At 40.5% G+C, this 18,074-nt stretch overlaps 1 protein-coding gene across 3 annotated transcripts in view; it reads right to left on the reverse strand.

Annotated features, from left to right (window-relative positions):
- Raf1 (Raf-1 proto-oncogene, serine/threonine kinase) overlaps positions 1-18,074 on the reverse strand; it is a 64,537-nt gene that overhangs the window by 33,403 nt on the left and 13,060 nt on the right. The window contains exons 1-2 of one of the 3 annotated variants that reach the window (XM_027931827.3): positions 5,629-5,839; positions 5,372-5,516 (exon numbers count right to left, since the gene is read on the reverse strand). The exons of the other annotated variants lie outside the window; for them this stretch is intronic. The gene's annotated coding sequence lies outside the window, so the exon portion shown is untranslated. Of the gene's footprint in view, positions 1-5,371; positions 5,517-5,628; positions 5,840-18,074 lie in introns of those variants that run through there. 3 annotated transcript variants of the gene reach the window in all.

Consider the following 18,074-nt stretch of genomic DNA (forward strand, 5'->3'; position numbering starts at 1 on the left):
GTCTCTAGACTGACTGGTAGAAGGGGAGTGTCTGTGCAGATACAGGACTTAACCATCAGGACTTGAGCTATCAATCAGATACGAAGAGTCCATCAGATGCCTAGCACATTCAATTTTCATATCCTTTTCATTAAGCAATGTGACTGTATTTAATAGTGTTTTAAATTTTAAAATATTCCTTTTAAAAATTAATGTATTTAGGGGCTGGGCACAATGGCACACACCTGTAACCCCAGCGACTCAGGAGGCTAAGGCAGGAGGATACGAGTTCAAAGCCAGCCTCAGCAACTTATCAAGGCCCTAAGCAACTTGGTAAGACCCTACCTCAAAAATTTAAATAAATTTAAAAAAAAAAAAAAAGGTAGTGGGGGGAGACGGGGGATGTGGCTCAGTGGTTAAGTGCTCGTGGGCTCAATCCCTGGTGGTAGTGGAGGGTGGGCTACCTTTTTACAGTGATCTATTTAAGAGAAAATATTAAATAAGCAACAATCCAAGAAATGGCAGAAAACATTTATAAATCACACATCTGTAAGGGATTTGCTTCTAGAAAATATTTTTCTATATGATATAGAACTCACCGATACTTATTTTTATTTGTTTGTAGTTGGACACAATACCTTTATTTTATTTACTTATTTTTATGTGGTGCTGAGGATGGGACCCCGTTTGTCACACATGCTAGGAATGAGAAGTGCTCTACCACTGGGCCACAACCCCAGCCCCCAACACTTATGAATAATAAAAGCCGGATGAAAAATAGGCAAAGGATTTGAACAGACTTACTTTCTTTTTTTTTTTTAAAGCTAAGTTGCTCAGGGCCTATGTAAATTGCTGAGGCTGGCCTTGACTTTACAATCCTCCTGCCTGAGCCTTTGGTATTATAGGCATGCACCACTGTGCCCAGCCCTTAAAATATGAGCAACATCACTAATCCTTAGGGAAATGCAAATCAAAGCGATAATGAAATACCACACCATGCCCACTGGGAAGGGAAATGTTGGCAAGGATGTGAAGAATTCTTGAAAATGGATGGTGGGAAGGTAAAATGACATGGAAGTTCCTCAAATATTAAAACAGAATTGCCACGTGATCCAGCAATTCCACTCCTACGTTTACAGTCAAGAGAACTGAAAGCAGACTCAAACAGGTACTTGCACACCCATGCTCATGGCAGAAGTATTCACAATAGCGAATAGTCAAAGGCAGAAACAAGCAACAGATCAAGGGATAAGCAAATGGTGATATGCAGATACAATGGAATATTATTCATCCTTCAAAAGTAAGGTGAGATTCTCACATACTCGATCATATGGATGAACCATGAGGACAGCATGCTAAGCAAAATAAGCCATTCATAAAAGGAAGACACTGGACAGTTTTAGTTACAGATATACCTGGAATAGCAAACTCAAGTAACAGGAAGTAGAACAGTAGTTGTCAGGGACTGGGAGGAGGAAAGGCACTGGGGGGTAGGAGTTAATGGGCACTGAGACCAGCTGGACAGGAGGAGTTCTGGGGAGGGATGAAGTGCTGCCTACACAATAAGGTGAATGTGCTTAATGCCGCTGGACACACACCTAATTTGGTTATAATGATAAATTTTATATTATGTATATTTTACCACAACAAGAATTAGGGGAAAAAAAAAGGACTGTGGTTGGCCAAAAGCCTACCTACCACATAATTGGGGGAAGAAGGAAGAAAGAAAAGAAAAAAGTGACGCCTTAAGCAACTAAATGAGACCCTTTCTTAAAAACTTAAAAAAAAAAAAAAAAAAGTGCCAGGTATGTGGCTGAGTCATAAAGCACCTCTGCGTTCAATCCCCAGTCATCTTATGCCCCTTCCCCCAAAAAAGGCAGGTGGATCATTAAAGGTCTAAACATTAAATGTGCTGGTACTAAATTTTAGAGGTCTCTTGGAGACCTGTGCCTGTCGTACCTCAGTGGCTTCAATGTGAGAGGAGGGTGGGTAGGACGAGTTCAAATCCTACACCCAGCCTGGTGTTGCGGGAACCCCGAGACTTCAGACCTAATAAAAAGGATGCTCTGATTGTTTCCAATATTCCATAGGAAACCTAATGAAAATATTCTCTGGCTTTCCAAAGGCCTGCCCAGAGCAATTTTTAAAAATCACCTGAAATTATAGGTTATTAAAACCTTAGAACATTATAATGTTCAAGCAGCATTATTCTGAATAGCCAAAAGGCAGAAACAGACCAAATGTCCATCAACAGATGAGTGTACTCAAACAACAGAATAGTGACTCAACATAAAAGGGAATGACAGTCTAATACAGAAGCCCCTCTGGTCCTCAGAAGACATCGCAGGACCGTGGATGTCTGGAATCGCACATAGTGCTGAACCCTACAACTTAAGCCTTTGCCACCTTCACTAAGACCTATCACACACGATGGCCATAACTTTTGCAGTGCAAGGTAGGGGAGCAAAACGAGCAGAAATTTCTCACTCCTTCACAATTTCTCAGAAGATTCTTTCTTACAGTAGAATTTTGCAACTCAGCATGTGGTTTTTTCCCTCTCCTTAAGCTAAAACCTTTCGCTTAAAGAAGTCTTTCATGACCTCTCTCCGGCATACCCAAATAGCCAAATCTTACACTTTGGGGCCATCAAGTAAAATAAGGGTCACTTGAACACAAGCACTGCAACAGAATGACAGAGGATCTGATAACCAAGACAGCTGTGTAAGTCAGCAGAGGGGAGCATATATAACACGGATATGCTGGACAGAGTGATGGTTCATATCCTGGACAGGACATAACAGTCTGGTGTGATATTTCATCATGCTACTCATAACAGCATGCAATTTAAAACTTGTAAATTTTTAATTCTGGAATTTTCTATGTAATATTTTAAGACTGCAACTGACTATATGCAAAAAGTTGGGGAAAGGAAAACTGAGGATAAGGAGTATATGAGTTCATGTTCTGATGTTGCAACAGAACACCTGAGACTGGGTAATTTAATTTATAAAGTACAGGAGTTTGTTTCAACTCACAGTTCTACAGGCTGCTTAGTCCAACAGCATGATGGGATCTGCTCAGCCTCTGCTAAAGGCCTTGAACTGCAGTAGCTCATGGCAGAAAGTGGAGAGGAAGCAGGCACGTGGAAAAGACAAAACACAGGGGCTCCCTTGCATTCCAACAATCCACTCCCAGGCCGGGTGCCTGCCTGTAATCCCATACACTGGAGAGGCTGAGGCAAGAGGACCAGGACCTCAAGTTCAAGGTCTTGTCCAGGAAATTTAGTGAGACCCTGACTCAAAATAAAAAACTGAAAAAGGGCTGGGGATGTAGCTCAGTGACAGAATGCCCGGATTCTGCAAAATAAATAAAATTGATTGTGGTGGTGGGTGCACGATTCTGAATATACTAAACACCATGAATTATGTACTTTTGATGGGTGAATTATATGGTATGTGAATTACATTTCAATAAAACTGTTACAAAAGTGGGGGGAGGTCAGATCTAAAGTAATTGGGTATGGAATATCTGTTTCTGAACTTTCTAGTTTCCAGTCCTACACCCCCATAAATCTTCAACTTCCTACCCGAAACCCTCAATCAAACCAAATACATCTATGGACCTTGTGGTTCACTATCATATTGATTGAAGTGAATTCTGTTCCTTCCAATCTAAAGGTCCTAAGAAAAAATACTGTTAGTAAGAACTAAAGGCATGCTGGGCATCAGTGACAAACCTGTACGCCCAACTACCTGGGAGGCTGAGGCAGGAGTACCTAAGTTTTAGGCCAGTCTGGGCAACTTAGGGAGACCTGTCTCAAAACTTTATTTAAAAAAAGGGGGGCCAGGAAATAATTTAAATATATATAAAAAAATAAATTATGAATTTAAATAATAAAAATATATCATAAAAAAGTATAAAGGGGAAGGGCCTGGGGGTGTAAACTCGGTGTCATAGAGCACCCCGGATTCAATTCCCATACACCCATACACACACACACACAACTAAAGGTATGAAGGGTGGCTGCTCAAATACACAGCTGCCACATAAATGAACATTAGCAGCAGCAACAGCTTGCTTACTTACTTCCTGGGGTCTACACAAAGTGATCTCCACAAATAATGCTTTAGTAGGTACTGTTTAAACAGGTTCTAGGTTTGCCATCTAGCTTCACTACTTACTGAGACTTCTAAACTTGGACAACCCCATGGATATCAGGTTTTTCAGGTACAAAATTAAGAAAAGTACAAACTTGACTGAAAGAAAGTAACTGAACTGCAGTGAAGAATACGTAGGACACCGTAGATAAAACATCTAGATCAATTCTATTACATAAGAAGCGTTCTAAAAGATAATGAAAGTTGACTCACTCTGCTATTACAAATATTTCTAGTGGAAAGATGTAGTTTTTTGTTTTGCCCATTTAAGTATATTATTTTCACTACTAAGCTTAGCAACCAGAATGTCATTTAGGGGAAGTATGGGGATTAACTGAATCCTTCAATTTCTGAGAGCTTCAGGAAATTCAAAAACTTCCAGAAACAATATACAATCGTGTGTATGTACACACCTACTCGTATACCTTATTTCTACCTATTTGAAAGCAATTACAATCCAAAAAGAAGCAAATATGCAAGGATAAGAGTGATTGGCAATTAGAAAGCTTTGATCAGCTCTTTCCTCATTCATTTCTGATTTGGTGGTTTATATGCCATTAATACATTTAAGAAAATATTTTTAGATGTTGATGGACCTTTATTTTCTTTGTTCATTTACATGCAGTGCTGAGAATTGAACTTGGTGCCTCCCACGTACAAGGCAAGTGGCTCTACCACCAAACCACAACCCAGCCCCATGAACACACTTTAATCTTTAAAGAGCCCAAGCATATTTACTGTTTAGGCCTTTATGGATCCTGTAACAAATGGGGCAGGGAATACGTGCATATTACATCAACTACAGTAAAACCACACTATCCAATACTGCACTATGAAGTAGAAAAATTACAATAATGGGACACAAAATAGTCCATTCTAACACAAATATTAAAGCAATCTGCGGTGGTGAGTGGAAGATAATTATTTTAAGAATACCACAATTATTACTTAAATATACTATATACCTTGCCTCTTCTAAACTGTAGGGTTTTTTGGTTTCTTTATGTTTGGTATAAAAAACAACAACAAAAAGAAACAAAGATTGAACCCAGGGGCACTTAACCACCAAGTGACTCGCCAGCTCTATTTGTGTTTTGAGACAGGGCTTCACTCAATTGCTGAGCCTGGCTTTGAACTTGCGCTCCTCCTGCCTCAGCCTCCCCAGCTACTGGTATTACAGGCGGGTGCCACAACACTCAACTAAAGTGTAGTTTCTTAAAGGTTCAATTGCTCACCTTGCACAGAACCTGGCACACAGCAAGTACTCAAATATGCGCTCAACAAATGAATGGATTAGCAGTTCAGCCAATGCTGACAGATCTGATTCACGTGGCAGCATGCTCTATGAACCGATTGTCCTAAGTCTATGCTCCTGGGTACCTGAAATGAATATAGGTGGCATAAGGGTGAGGTAGGGGCTATCACTGGAAAGTTTTAGGATTTTGTAAGTAATAGAAAACCCAAATCAAACTGGCATAAAGAAAAGATTTACCAATTCACTGAACTGAAAAGGCCAAAGACAGAATGGCTTCAGAGAGGCTTCCTTCAGTGACTCATAAAGTCACTAAAGATCTGGCTTCTTTTGTTTTCTTCTCTTTGCCCTTCTTGGTACTTGCTGTAGTCTAAGGTTGGCAATTTTCCACTACAAGACAGGAGTCTGTAAGCAGATCCCGAGGGTCATGCGCACCTTCAATAAATTACCCAGGTAACAGCACTGCTCAGGGAAGCCCTCTGGAGAAAGGGCCCAAACATCACATTTCACTGGGTTTCATGGGTCACCTTCAACAAATCACTCTGTACATTGATTGATTTAAACTAATCCATCCCATCCCAAGAACTCAAGATGTGTCAATCTCATTCAGTCTGAAAGGCAATGCAACAGGGAGTAAGTGTCAATTGTTCCTCAGAGAAAAATATGGGATACAGATACCACAAAACGAAGGAAATGGAAATAACAGGTGAAAATTGCCAAGGTCAGGGAAAGGAGGGAGTTTGGATCAAGATCTTTAAATGGTCTCCAATGCACTCTCTCAAATAATGTCATCAAAATTCAGGATAAGCATTTAACTCCGTCCCAGCTGCTGACCCATTGCCACTGCTCCTACAGCAGCCACCCAGACAAAAATCACACGAGCAGCACGGGTCTTCTCCGTCCCTGTGGCTCTGTTCTTCAGCAAATCTCAGTTCTTCCAGATCTCTTTGCAAAACCACAGCCCCCTAAGTAGGGAGGGGACAAGACACCATCAATTTCTTGTTCAAATGCTTCCCTGGAATGAACCCGCTTGTCACTAGGATTAGGAAGGCTACCATTTCCAGGAAGTGAAATAGGAGACATAATTGGAAAGGAGCAGACGTGACAGATAAAGAAAAACAAAACTTAGCATCTTTTGAGCATCCACCTTGAGCCAGGCCCTAAGCTACGTGTTTATATGCTATTTCACTTAATCCACAACATGAGGAAGATGTTTTTAATGACTGATAGGGATAAAACTAAAATAATCACGGAATTTGCCTTACCCAAGTTTAAATTCAGGCTCTAAAATCAAAGCTACAAATGTGATGACAAATCACTATCTTTTTGGACCTTAAGTTACTTCCTCTGAAAAATATATTTGATAGGATGATTTGTAGTGAATGATTCTTCTCATGGATGATTCTAGTGCCTTCAAAATCTAGTACATATTAAAAATTTCCAATAAAGAATATGGCTTCCATCCAGACGCACAGATACACACCAGTAACCCCAGTGGCTGGGGAGGCTGAGGCAGGAGGATCACCAGTTCAAATCCAGCCTCAGCAAATTTAGTGAGGCCCAGAGCTCTTAGTGAGACCCTGTCTCAAAATAAAGCATCAAAAGGGCTGGAGAGGGCTGGGGATGTGGCTCAAGTGGTACAGCGCTTGCCTGGCATGTGCAGGGCACTGGGTTCGATCCTCAGCACCACATAAAAATAAAAAAAATAAAGATATTGTGTCCACCGAAAACTAAAATAAATATTAAAAAATTCTCTCTCTCAAAGAAAAAAAAAAGGGGTGGGTTCTGGAGATGTAACTTGGCGGTTAAGTGTCCCTAGGTTCAATTCCTGGTACTTACAAAAAAAAAAAAAGGCTTCCTAGCTTTTGAAATTACCAAGCAACCTTTTCTTAGAGACTTATAAACTACTGTAATGAATAGCCTCTAGTTATTGAGGGGATGAATGTAAGTACACCAAATTTTTCTGAAGTATCAGTTTTATTCAGACTGAGTAAGGGAAGGCAATAAGGTAACTGTGTGTGTGCGCATGCGTGCGTGCGTGCGTGTGTGTGTGTGTGTGTGTGTGTGTGTGTATGTATGTGTGTGGTGGAACTGAGGCCTGAATATAGAGGCACTCTACCACGCAGCCTCATCCCCAGGCCTTTTTTACTTTGAGACAGGCTGGCCTTAAACTTAGGATTCTCCTTCCTTAGCAGCCTAAATTGTTGAGATTACAAGTATCCACCACCCCTGCCCAGCCGGTAATTATGACCATCTTTAAATATTGTTACATCTATTACAAAGTAAAATATAAGGATCAATGGTGGGGTTTTGTTTGTTTGGGGGGGTGGGGTTGTTTGAGTGCTACAAATGAATTAAACCCAGGACCTTGTGCATGCTAAGCACAAACTTATACTCTTAAAGAACCAAAGATTTTTTAAGATAAAACATGACTGTAAAGAACTTCAGTCTTAATGGGTAGGCATTTAATCTTCTCTAATAACTGGAGGTAGTATGCTGGAAAACAGTTTCCAAAAAATGTAATGATGAATCAATAACACGAAACACATTTCTGTGTGTCCTTTGTATTCACTGTTTTCCACTCTGATTGTCCCTGCTATGTACTATCCTGGTATTTACCTCAATTAACTCTCCGGACTCCTCACCCTGTGTAGTCATTGATAACCTGTTTGAGGAATTTAGTTAACAAAATACGTGTAAGAGCACAAGAGGAGGGAGGGGCTGGGGCTCAGCGGTAGAGCGCTCGCCTCGCACGCTCGCCTCGCACATTCAAGGCCCTGGGTTTGATCCTCAGCACCAAATAAAAATGAATAAATAAAATAAAGGCATTGTGTCCAACTACAACTACAAAAAATAAATTAAAAAAAAAAGAACACAAGAAGAAAAAGAGCCCCAGCCCTAGCCCACTGAATACTGAAAGCTACTTCAGGTTAAAGCTATGTTCCAGAAAATTAAGGCTACCAAAAATAGGACATTAAAGTGAGCAAGGTTCTCCACACACTTGAGACCATGAAACTGCATATAGTGCTTTGGTAAGGTTTTTTTTTTTTTTTTTTTTTTAAAGACAAACAAATTTTTGAAATTTCATGACAAAAGTGACTCAATTTTGCTATCCTCTGTATAGTTAACCCTTGAAGAATACTAGGGAAGTCCGTAGTGAATAGAGGCATTGTGTCCAACTAAATAAATATTAAAAAAAAAAAAAATGATTTGAGTGTGTCCTCTGAAGTCAAGGAGACCTGCAGGAGGATGACCTCAGCAATGTGAACCTGGGCAAATGACCGCACATCCAAGCCAGGGATGTAGCTCAGTGGTACACAGTTTGCCTATCACACATGATGTCCTAGGTTTGGTCCCCAGCGTCACACAAACCCTTAATTTCTTCATCTTTTGTAAAATGTGTCAAACTATTATTTTAAGAGAATGTAATGAAAAGTAAACTGAAACTCAAGGCTTGGTACATGGTGGGCCCTTAACATTTGATAGGTATTATCACTGATAGTGTAACAATGCTTATCCCCTGCAACACAGCGACTTAGACAACGTCCTTGATTATTTTCCTTATGCACCACATTCAATTATCCATCATGTCCTACCAAGTCCTCCTCAAAAATCCAACCCCACAGTGCAGTTAATACATATGCCTGGGATTCTAGCGACTAGGGAGGATCACAAGTTTGAGGCCAGCCTCAGTAACTTAATGAGGCCCTAAGCAGCTACTGAAACTGTCTCAAAATAAAATTTTAAGAGGGCTGGGCTGGGGCTGTAGCTCAGTGACAGAGCAGTTGCCCAACATGTGTGAGGCACTGGGTTTGATCCTCAGCACCACATATAAATAGAGAGATAAATGGAATGAAGGTGTTGTGTCCATCTACAACCAAAATTTTTGTTTGTTTGTTTTTGTTTAAGAGGAGCTAAGGATGTAGCTCAGTGTTCAATTCTCAGTCTCCACCCCCAAAACCAACCACATGTGTAGTACTTGTATGGCTGAGACAGAAGGATTGCAAGTTAAGGCCCAACCTGGACAATTAAACAAGATCCTATCTCAAAATAAGAAAAGTGGACTGTGGGTGTAGCTCAGTTGGTAAAGCACTTGCCAATATGAGGGAAGCTTTGGGTTCCATCGGCAGTACCTTAAAAAAAAAAAATAAGAAAAAAACCAACCAACCACATCAATCTAATCTCAACCTGTCTAGTCTAAACCACCATTATCTCCGGCCTAGAATACTTCAAGAGTCACTATGTCCACTCCCAGTCCCTCTCTCAATTCTCTACAGACCAGTCCTTGGGATCATACAACACAAACTTGGTCACATTATTCCTCTGCTAAAATCCTCCAGAGACCCTGCCCCCTTACACTCAAAATAGAGCTCAAATTCTTTAACTATGACAAACCCTGGCCTCCTTTCTCCTTTGCCCCTGATTGCTACCCACTTCTCTCTCGCTCACTTTATTCTATCATCCAGCTTTGTTTTCTTTCCAACTGAGATCCTGAGGATGGACGCAGGTTCTCACGCACGTTGGCCCATGCTCCACTGCGAACTACACCCCCAGCCCTCTTTTTATTTCATTTTGAGACAGGGTCTTGCTAAGTCGTCAACTTCATTTCAAATTTGCCATCCTCCTACCTCAGCCTCCCAGAAAGCGGGGATCATAGGCATGTGACACCATGCCGGGCCCTTCTTGCTGCTGGTTCACTTGGCAAGCATGTTTCCACTCAAATGTCACCTCACCCAAGCACTGTGTTCCAGAATACCCTGCCCCGTCGCCTCTCGACTCAGCTTTATAGTTTCCATTATTTTTCACCATTTTAAATTATATTAGCGGGCTGAGGATAGAGCTCAGTTGGTAGAGTGCTTGCCTTGCATGCACAAGGCCCTGGGTTCAATCCCCAGCACCACCACCCCCCCAAAAAATTACATTATGTATTTGCCTACCCAATCATTCTGATTTGCTTGTCGTACTGCCTTTAAGAGTGTCCAGCACATTATAGATCCTTAAGATGTACATCCTGAATAAGCAACAGGCTGGCACAAAAGCATTTCTACAAGTTTTAACAAAAATCCTGAGTGCCATGATTTATGAACTAGACAATGTTCAAAAGCTATTCTCAGGCTAGGCATGGTGGCCCGGGCCTGTAATCCCACTTACTTGGAGGGCTGAGGCAGGGGGATTAAAAAAAAAGCAGCAGCCACACTTGGACCTAGGATGCCGACAATTATGGGAAAACTATAAAATCAACATAGAATAACTGCTGACTGGCAATCAGCTAAAGTCAAACAACAATTCATCAAAGCCCAGACAGATAGAAACCAGCTGATAATACTGTCAAAGACATCTTAATGGGCTCTTAACTGAGATTCTAAAATCAGGCAACACCTCATTCTATAAAACAGAGTGTTCCAATCAACTGAGCAGAGGAAGTTGGTTTTATAGACATAAAAAGCTGAGAAAAGCAGAAATAGAGAACAAAAGTGTTATTGGTCGTTTCAAGTTTGCTTTCCTTATAAAGTTAACACACAGGAGACTTCCTTATCATGCTGGGCCCCTTTTGATTGATTGCTGTGAGTCTCGTGGTTTGGTTTTTTGTTTTCTGTTTTCGCAGGGCTGGGGGTTGAGCCCAGCGCCTCCCACATGCTAGGCAAGTGCTCCACCACTGAGCTACATCCCCAGGACCTTTCTTCATTTTTTATTTTGAGACAGGGTGTTGCTAAGTGGCCAAGGCTGGGCTTGAACTGGCCATCCTCCTAAGTCGCTAAAGTTACAGAGGTATGTGCCACTGCCTCCAGGAGGCTAGGGCTGTTTGAACTGGCTCATTTCAGAATTGAGTTTGATTAAGTGGCACTCAGCATGAGTCACTCCATTCTGGCTTGCTCTGGTCTGCTGTGTCCTCATACAAAAGGCTAGTCCAAAACAATGGCTGCCTATAAATTTTATTTAACAATACCCAATTGACGCCATTATGAAATTCTATTATGCTGATGATATCCCCAAGTGACTTACTGCTGTTGTTTGGCACTGTCTTTCACAGTTATTTCATATCAGACATAAAACCAAGTACCATTTTGTTGCTCACCTGTTTCGTCACATATTCAACTTGTCCTAAACACACACTGCTGAGTTTCAAATGGCAGCGCCCCTGTCACGGAATCACAGAACGTGCAAAAGGATATTCAGGAACAAAAGGATTTTGGACACGAGAAAAAAAATAGTTTAGCTTCAAGGAAATACAAAATTTCCAAACGTTTCAGAGACATGTCCCAAAACAAAAATTCTTTAAGAAAAAAAAAAAAAAAAATTCTTTAAGGATCTAACACGTGGTACTAGCTGTAGTTTAGACTCCGAAATGTCAATTGAAAATACTCAATATGTACAAGTTGTCAACCATGAAAGCAACCATTCAGCAAAATTAAGGAGAAGATGAATATAAACTTAAAATTCTGTCATTTTTCTTGCAATGCTAAAATGTGGGGAAACTGATAAATTCACATTACGTCTGTAAAAGATTCCATAATAATATAGCAGTCACTGCTTTCTACTGTCTTTGGATTTACAACGGGGCAGATATTATTGGCGACCCGGCTGCAAGCCCTAAGAACACTTCCTCATTTTAGTAAAAAGATGAAGCCAATTTCTCAATAAAAACGAAGGGGCTGGGGTGCAGTCCAATGGTAGATCACTCGCCCAGCATGTTCAAAGCCCTGCGCTCAATCCCCAGCACCATAAAGACAAACAATTGACCACTGAGTGCCAAATTTTTTTTTTCTCTTTTTGGTGGTGCTGGAAGCAAAACTCAAGGCCTCACACAGGCTAAGCACATGCTCTGACCACCGAGTGACATGCCCAGGCCAAATGTAAATAAGTTTTATAGGTCACGGCTAAATTAGTTGACTTCCATGGTTCAAAATGAATTTGTCAGCCCCAACTTGAATAATTTGAAACTCTCAGAAAAACTCAAGTTTCATGGTATATTCATATTTCTTAAAATTCAGGAATGCACTCTTGAGTGTTTCTATGAACAAAATGCACCAATACAATGAGTTAGTTTTCTGCTAAACAAAAAGTATTGCAGAAAAAAAACTATGAAAGAAAGCCAGCTATGAAGACAGAGGGTAACAGAAACAAAAGCCCACTGACTTTTCACCTCTCACACTTTCAAGAAAAAAGAAGCCTAAACACTGGCAAGGCAAGACACAGGTCCAACCTATAATACAGTACTTCTGTCCTGAGGCAATAAATCAAATGGCAGGTAAGAGAGCCTCTCAACCCCTGGACATCAGCACAGAGTCCCAAACATCCTCCTGGCTCTACTTCCTCTGTCCTCTACTTCCAGAGAGCCTGTAGCCCTTTGAGCAGTTCCCACAATCCTCAGGCCTCGATCCACACAAAGCACCACACGGTGAAGAAACAGGTCAGAACAGGTAGGAACAATGTTAGGTTCTCAAACATGTTAAGATCAACTAAGAGGGTAGTAAATATAGGGGACAGTTGGTTTGTGAAAATCTGACTTGTTTAAAATTAAAAAGCAAGCAGGCTTGCTGGGTAACACAGCGCAGGCCTATAACCATAGCTACTCGGATGCTGAGGCAGAAGGATCTCAAATTCAAGCCTAGGTAACTTAATGAGACCCTGTCTTAAAAAAAATAAAGAGCCGGGCGCAGTGGCTCAAGCCTAATCCCAGCAGTTTGGGAGGCTGAGGCAGGAGGATCGCCAGTTCCAAGACAGCCTCAGCAATAGGGGGGCACTAAGCAACTCAGTGAAACCCTGTCTCTAAATAAAATACAAAATAGGGCTGGGGATGCAGCTGACTGGTTGAGTACCTCTGAGCTCAATCTCTGGTATCCCCCAAAATAAAAAGAGCTGGGAGGTAGCTCAGGTTTGAGTTCAATCCCCAGGACAAATGAATACATAAAATGAATAAACAGTGCTAGATTAATAAAGTTAGAAAAAAAAAAAACTTTAAGAAAACCTGAGAGGGTTTTGTTGGGGTGGCACATGCCTGTAATGCCAGCTATTCAGGAGTTTGGGGCACCAGGATTGCAAGTTTGAGGCCAGCCTGGGCTAGAGATGAAGCTCAGTGGTAGAGCACTCACGGGGGGGGGGGGGGATCTGGGTTCTAGCCCCAGTACTGAGAATAGAAACTTCGGTGTAATCTGAAGACAGCAGAATTACAAAGTGTGACTCATTAATTGTGAATGTTAGTCAATACAAAAGAATTCCTATATATCAAAATAACCTGAGCACTACCCTAGAGTTAGAATTCTGTTGTAATATTATCTGGCTGGAGTTTCTCCCTGGTTTGAAAGTAGGAGGAGGAAGAACTGGTAATAAGAGCTAGAAGTCCACCTCTGACATAAAGATCTAAATACACTGGAGTCTTTAACATTTTTAAACGCCATTTTCCTTAGTTATAGCTAAACTTAAGATTCATTTATGTCACTTTCTCTTACTTGGTAGGTTTCTTTAATTTATTATTTTTTTGGTTCTAGGGCTAGAACCCAGGGGTACTTAACCAAGCCACACTCTCAGCCCTTTTTGAGACAGGTCTCTCTAAGTTGTTTAGGGCCTCACTAAGTTGCTGATGCTGGCCTTGAACTTGCAAACATCCTGACTCTGCCTACCGAATAGCTGGGATTACAGGCATGCATGTTCGGCAGCAGGTTTCTTAAAACGTGAAGATTAAACAGTATATGGAAAGCACACAGTGTTAGCGTGAAATAATAAATGCTATAACTATTTTTTAATATTTATTTTTTAGTTGTAAGTGGACACAATATCTTTATTTTATTTTTATGTGGTGCTGGGGATCGAACCCAGTGTCTCACGCATGCTAGGCAAGCGCTGTACCACTGAGCCACAACCCCAGGCCCACAACTTTTTTTTTTTTTTATTATTATACAGGCAATGATGTTTCCATTAACTGGAAATTATATTCTGTTGGTTACAATAATCTGCCACTTTCTAGAAAGCTCTTAAACCTCTGGCCTGGGATTTTCCAGTTTGTTACCTAAAGCTCTTAAACACAGTTACTGTATTTGGAATAGTAAGTCCCAGGTTCCAAAGTACAGGTCAACTGTTCTCTGACATTACTTACAGAAGTCTGTATTTCCCCATATTGACTATACACTGTTCATTTGTTTGCTTTTTGGAAATTACTTCCATCCAAATCCTTTTTTGTTTTTGTGTTTTTCCAATATAAGGGACTGAACACAGGGCCTAATGCACTGGGTTCAATCCTCAGCCCTTTAAATTGAGACTCAGTCTTGTAACTTAAGTTGCCTAGGTTGACACAGAACTTGTGATCCCCCTGCCTAGTTTCAGGAATAGCTGATATTACTGGCATGTGTCACCATGCCTGGCTTCCAGATTCTTCAAAGATTCTCTGGGACAATTCTAAATGCTTTTCCCATTAGTCTGTAACTTGGAACCTGTGAATAACACCCACACTCTCTAAATCACCTACAATTAACCAATGCAACTTTTTGAAAAAAATCTCCCTCTCTGACCGAGTTTATCATTTCCTCATAAAATCTTATTTCCGAGGAAAGGAGAAAAAGATTTAATATGAAAAGAAAATAATACAGGAGAAAATAAACCAAATGCTATGAACAACTTAAAGCTATGTAATACTTGAGAGAAACAGAATATCCTATTTTAAGGGCTTGGGGTGTGGCTCAATGTGGTCAAGTGCTTGCCTCACATGTGTGAGGCACTGGGTTCAATTCTCAGCAACACATATAAATAAATAAAATAAAGGTCCATCATCAACTAAAAAAAATTTCATGTTTAAAAAAATATATCCTATTTTACTGTTCCTCAAAGTAAATGCAGGTAAAAGTAGCTCTATCCAGTCTAAGTAATAAACATATTTTATTCAGAGTAGGCATTTGTTTTAATCAGTAACTAATTGAAATAAAGTATTTGCTGTATCAAAAGATTGGAAAATAGATTGAGAGTACAGGAAAATGGTGGCAATGAAATATGAAATTATATATTTAACAACTCTAATAGCCATTCTAATCAGAACACTGTTCTAAAGACATATCTACTCAGTGTTGATTACCTAATTATACAAGGAACCTTTAAGATTCCAAAAGTTAGCAGGGTGTGGTGTCACAAGCCTATAATTCCAGCAGCTCCAAAGTTGAAGCAGGAGAATCCCAAGTTTGAGGTCAGCCTGAACGTCTCAGCAAGACCCTATCTCAAAATTAAGAGAAGGGACTGGGGATGTAGCTTAGTAATAGGATGTTCCTGGATTCTATTCCCATTTAAAAAAAAAAAAAAAAATCCAAAAGCCAGGCATAGCCTGTAATTCCAGCTACTCCAGTAACTAAGGAGGTAGGAAGATCAGTTCAAGGTCAGCCTGGGTAACCTACAAGACCCTGTCTCAAAATAAAGGACTGGAAAAGTAGCTCAGTGGCAGAGCTCTTGCCTAGCATGTGCAGGGCCCTGGGTTCCGCGCCCAGTCTGAGGGAGGGAGGGAGGGAACATCTGGGGGATACACAGCAGAAACTTCTTCGATGAACTGTATGTTAATGTCCTTACAACGTGACTTCACCAAATTCATTCCTCTTTTATACGCATTCCTTTCTTTGATTCAGCCTTGCTTCATCTGACAGACTGCTCAGTTTCAAGACTATCTCAAGCTTACTTTCTGTGTTTGAGGTTTTTTAAAAATTCGCCTGGCTATACAAACAATACTAGGGGGGAAAAATCACCCTCATACATAAAGTTTCTGCTGAACAAACAAACATGCTCAAATATTCATCTCCTCCAAGCTAAGAAACAATATGTCTAGTCTGCAAAAGCCTTACGCTAGTTTCCCAATCCGTCCAAAAGGGCACTTTCATGCACTTCAAGGTGGTGTGTGTGTCAATGTCTCGAGTTTCCTCACTCCTCTTTCTCAATTTCTGACCATAAGCTGGTAACTTCATCAGATGACTGACCAGCAAACACTCACATGAAGAGCTGCCCCACTCTACCCTTCTAAAAGCAAGTCAGCAGGAGCCGCCCAAGTTTAGAGAACAGATTCTAGTGTTTGGGGTTTTGTTTTTTGGGCTGGGGACTGAACCCCAAGACTTTGTGCATGGTAGGCAAGCACCTGGCCAGTGTGCTACACCCCCGTCCCAGATTCTAGTGTGGTAAAATTACAATTAACTTAAAAATGCAAGTTAAAAATGAGCTAATTCAAAAACAATTATGCAAAAACAATCAGTTCCATAGTGAAAGATGTCTGGAGCCAATTCCATTTTTAACTCTCACCACAAAATGAGTTTTTCATTACTTTCATTTTAAATCTCTTGGAATTGTTTGTAACTCAAGTTTTTCTTTTTATCTCCAAATCAGTCATTGTTTCTTCATTTAGGCAACAACTGCTCATTTTAAAATGAATCATCCATTTACAAAGTACCCCGTTAACACAAGTACCAAAATATACAACAGACAAATAAATATGGTTTAGAGATGATTTTTCTGGTGGCCAGGAAACAGGATTAAAATATAGCTACATACGAAAGGAGAGAGGGGAAGCAAAAATCACCCAGTTATTAAATCTCATTCAATTAATTGCCAAGAAATATTAATTTAATCTTGCATCATTAATTCCTTTTCCACTTAGAAGGCATGAACTTTAGTGGCAAAACGTGCACATTCAAGAAGTAGTTTTACAAGGGGGAGAAATGAATTACAGTAGATGGGGTAGAGAGAGAAGAGGGGAGGGGAGGGGAGGGGAGGGAAGGGGGGATAGTAGAGGAGAGGAAAGGCAGCAGAATACAACAGACACTAGTATGGCAATATGTAAATCAGTGGATGTGTAACCGATGTGATTCTGCAATCTGTATACGGGGTAAAAATGGGAGTTCATAACCCACTTGAATCAAAGTGTGAAATATGATATGTCAAGAACTATGTAATGTTTTGAACAACCAACAATAAAAATTAAAAAAAAAAAAAAGAAGTAGTTTTAAGCTAGGCACTTACCCCTGCACACCTGTAATCCTAGCAGCTTGGGAGGGTGAGGCAGGAGGATCGCCAGTTCTAAGCCAGCCTCAGCAACAGCGAGGCGCTAAGCAACTCAGTGAGACCCTGTCTCTAAATAAAATACAAAATAGGGCTGGGGATGGGACTCAGTGGTCAAGTGCCCCGGAGTTCAATCCCCAGTACCACCACCACCACCCCCCACCAAAAAAAAAAAAAAAAAAAAACTGCCTTTGTCATACCAGGCATGGTGGCACCTGCCTATAATCCCAGCAATTTGGGAGCCTTCAGCAACTTAGCAAGACCCTGTCTCAAAATTTAAAAGAGCCTGTGGGTTCATTCCCCAGTACACCCCTCAACAACAACAACAACAACAAAAAAAAAACTGCTTATCTCAAAACAAATAAAGACATACATAAAATCAATGAATCTACCATCTTACACACTGGCATCATCTATTTGGTCAGACATTGGGACCTGTCCTCAAAATAAGAGGTCTTTCCCCGTGGAAATTGCTAATGCAATTTCAAGAAGTAACCATCTGATTCAGCTAGTTCTCAAACACGTCCTTTTGGAGACAACCACTTTCAAGGAAAAAGATTCCCTATCTTCAGTGGCATACCAGATTTTAAGAATTACTTTAAGAATTTTTTAAAATATATATTTTTTATTTACATATGGTGCTGAGGATCGAACCCAGGGCCTCACAC

The sequence above is a fragment of the Marmota flaviventris genome, chromosome 20 (assembly GCF_047511675.1).
Source record: "Marmota flaviventris isolate mMarFla1 chromosome 20, mMarFla1.hap1, whole genome shotgun sequence".
In the NCBI taxonomy this organism is placed as follows: domain Eukaryota; kingdom Metazoa; phylum Chordata; class Mammalia; order Rodentia; family Sciuridae; genus Marmota; species Marmota flaviventris.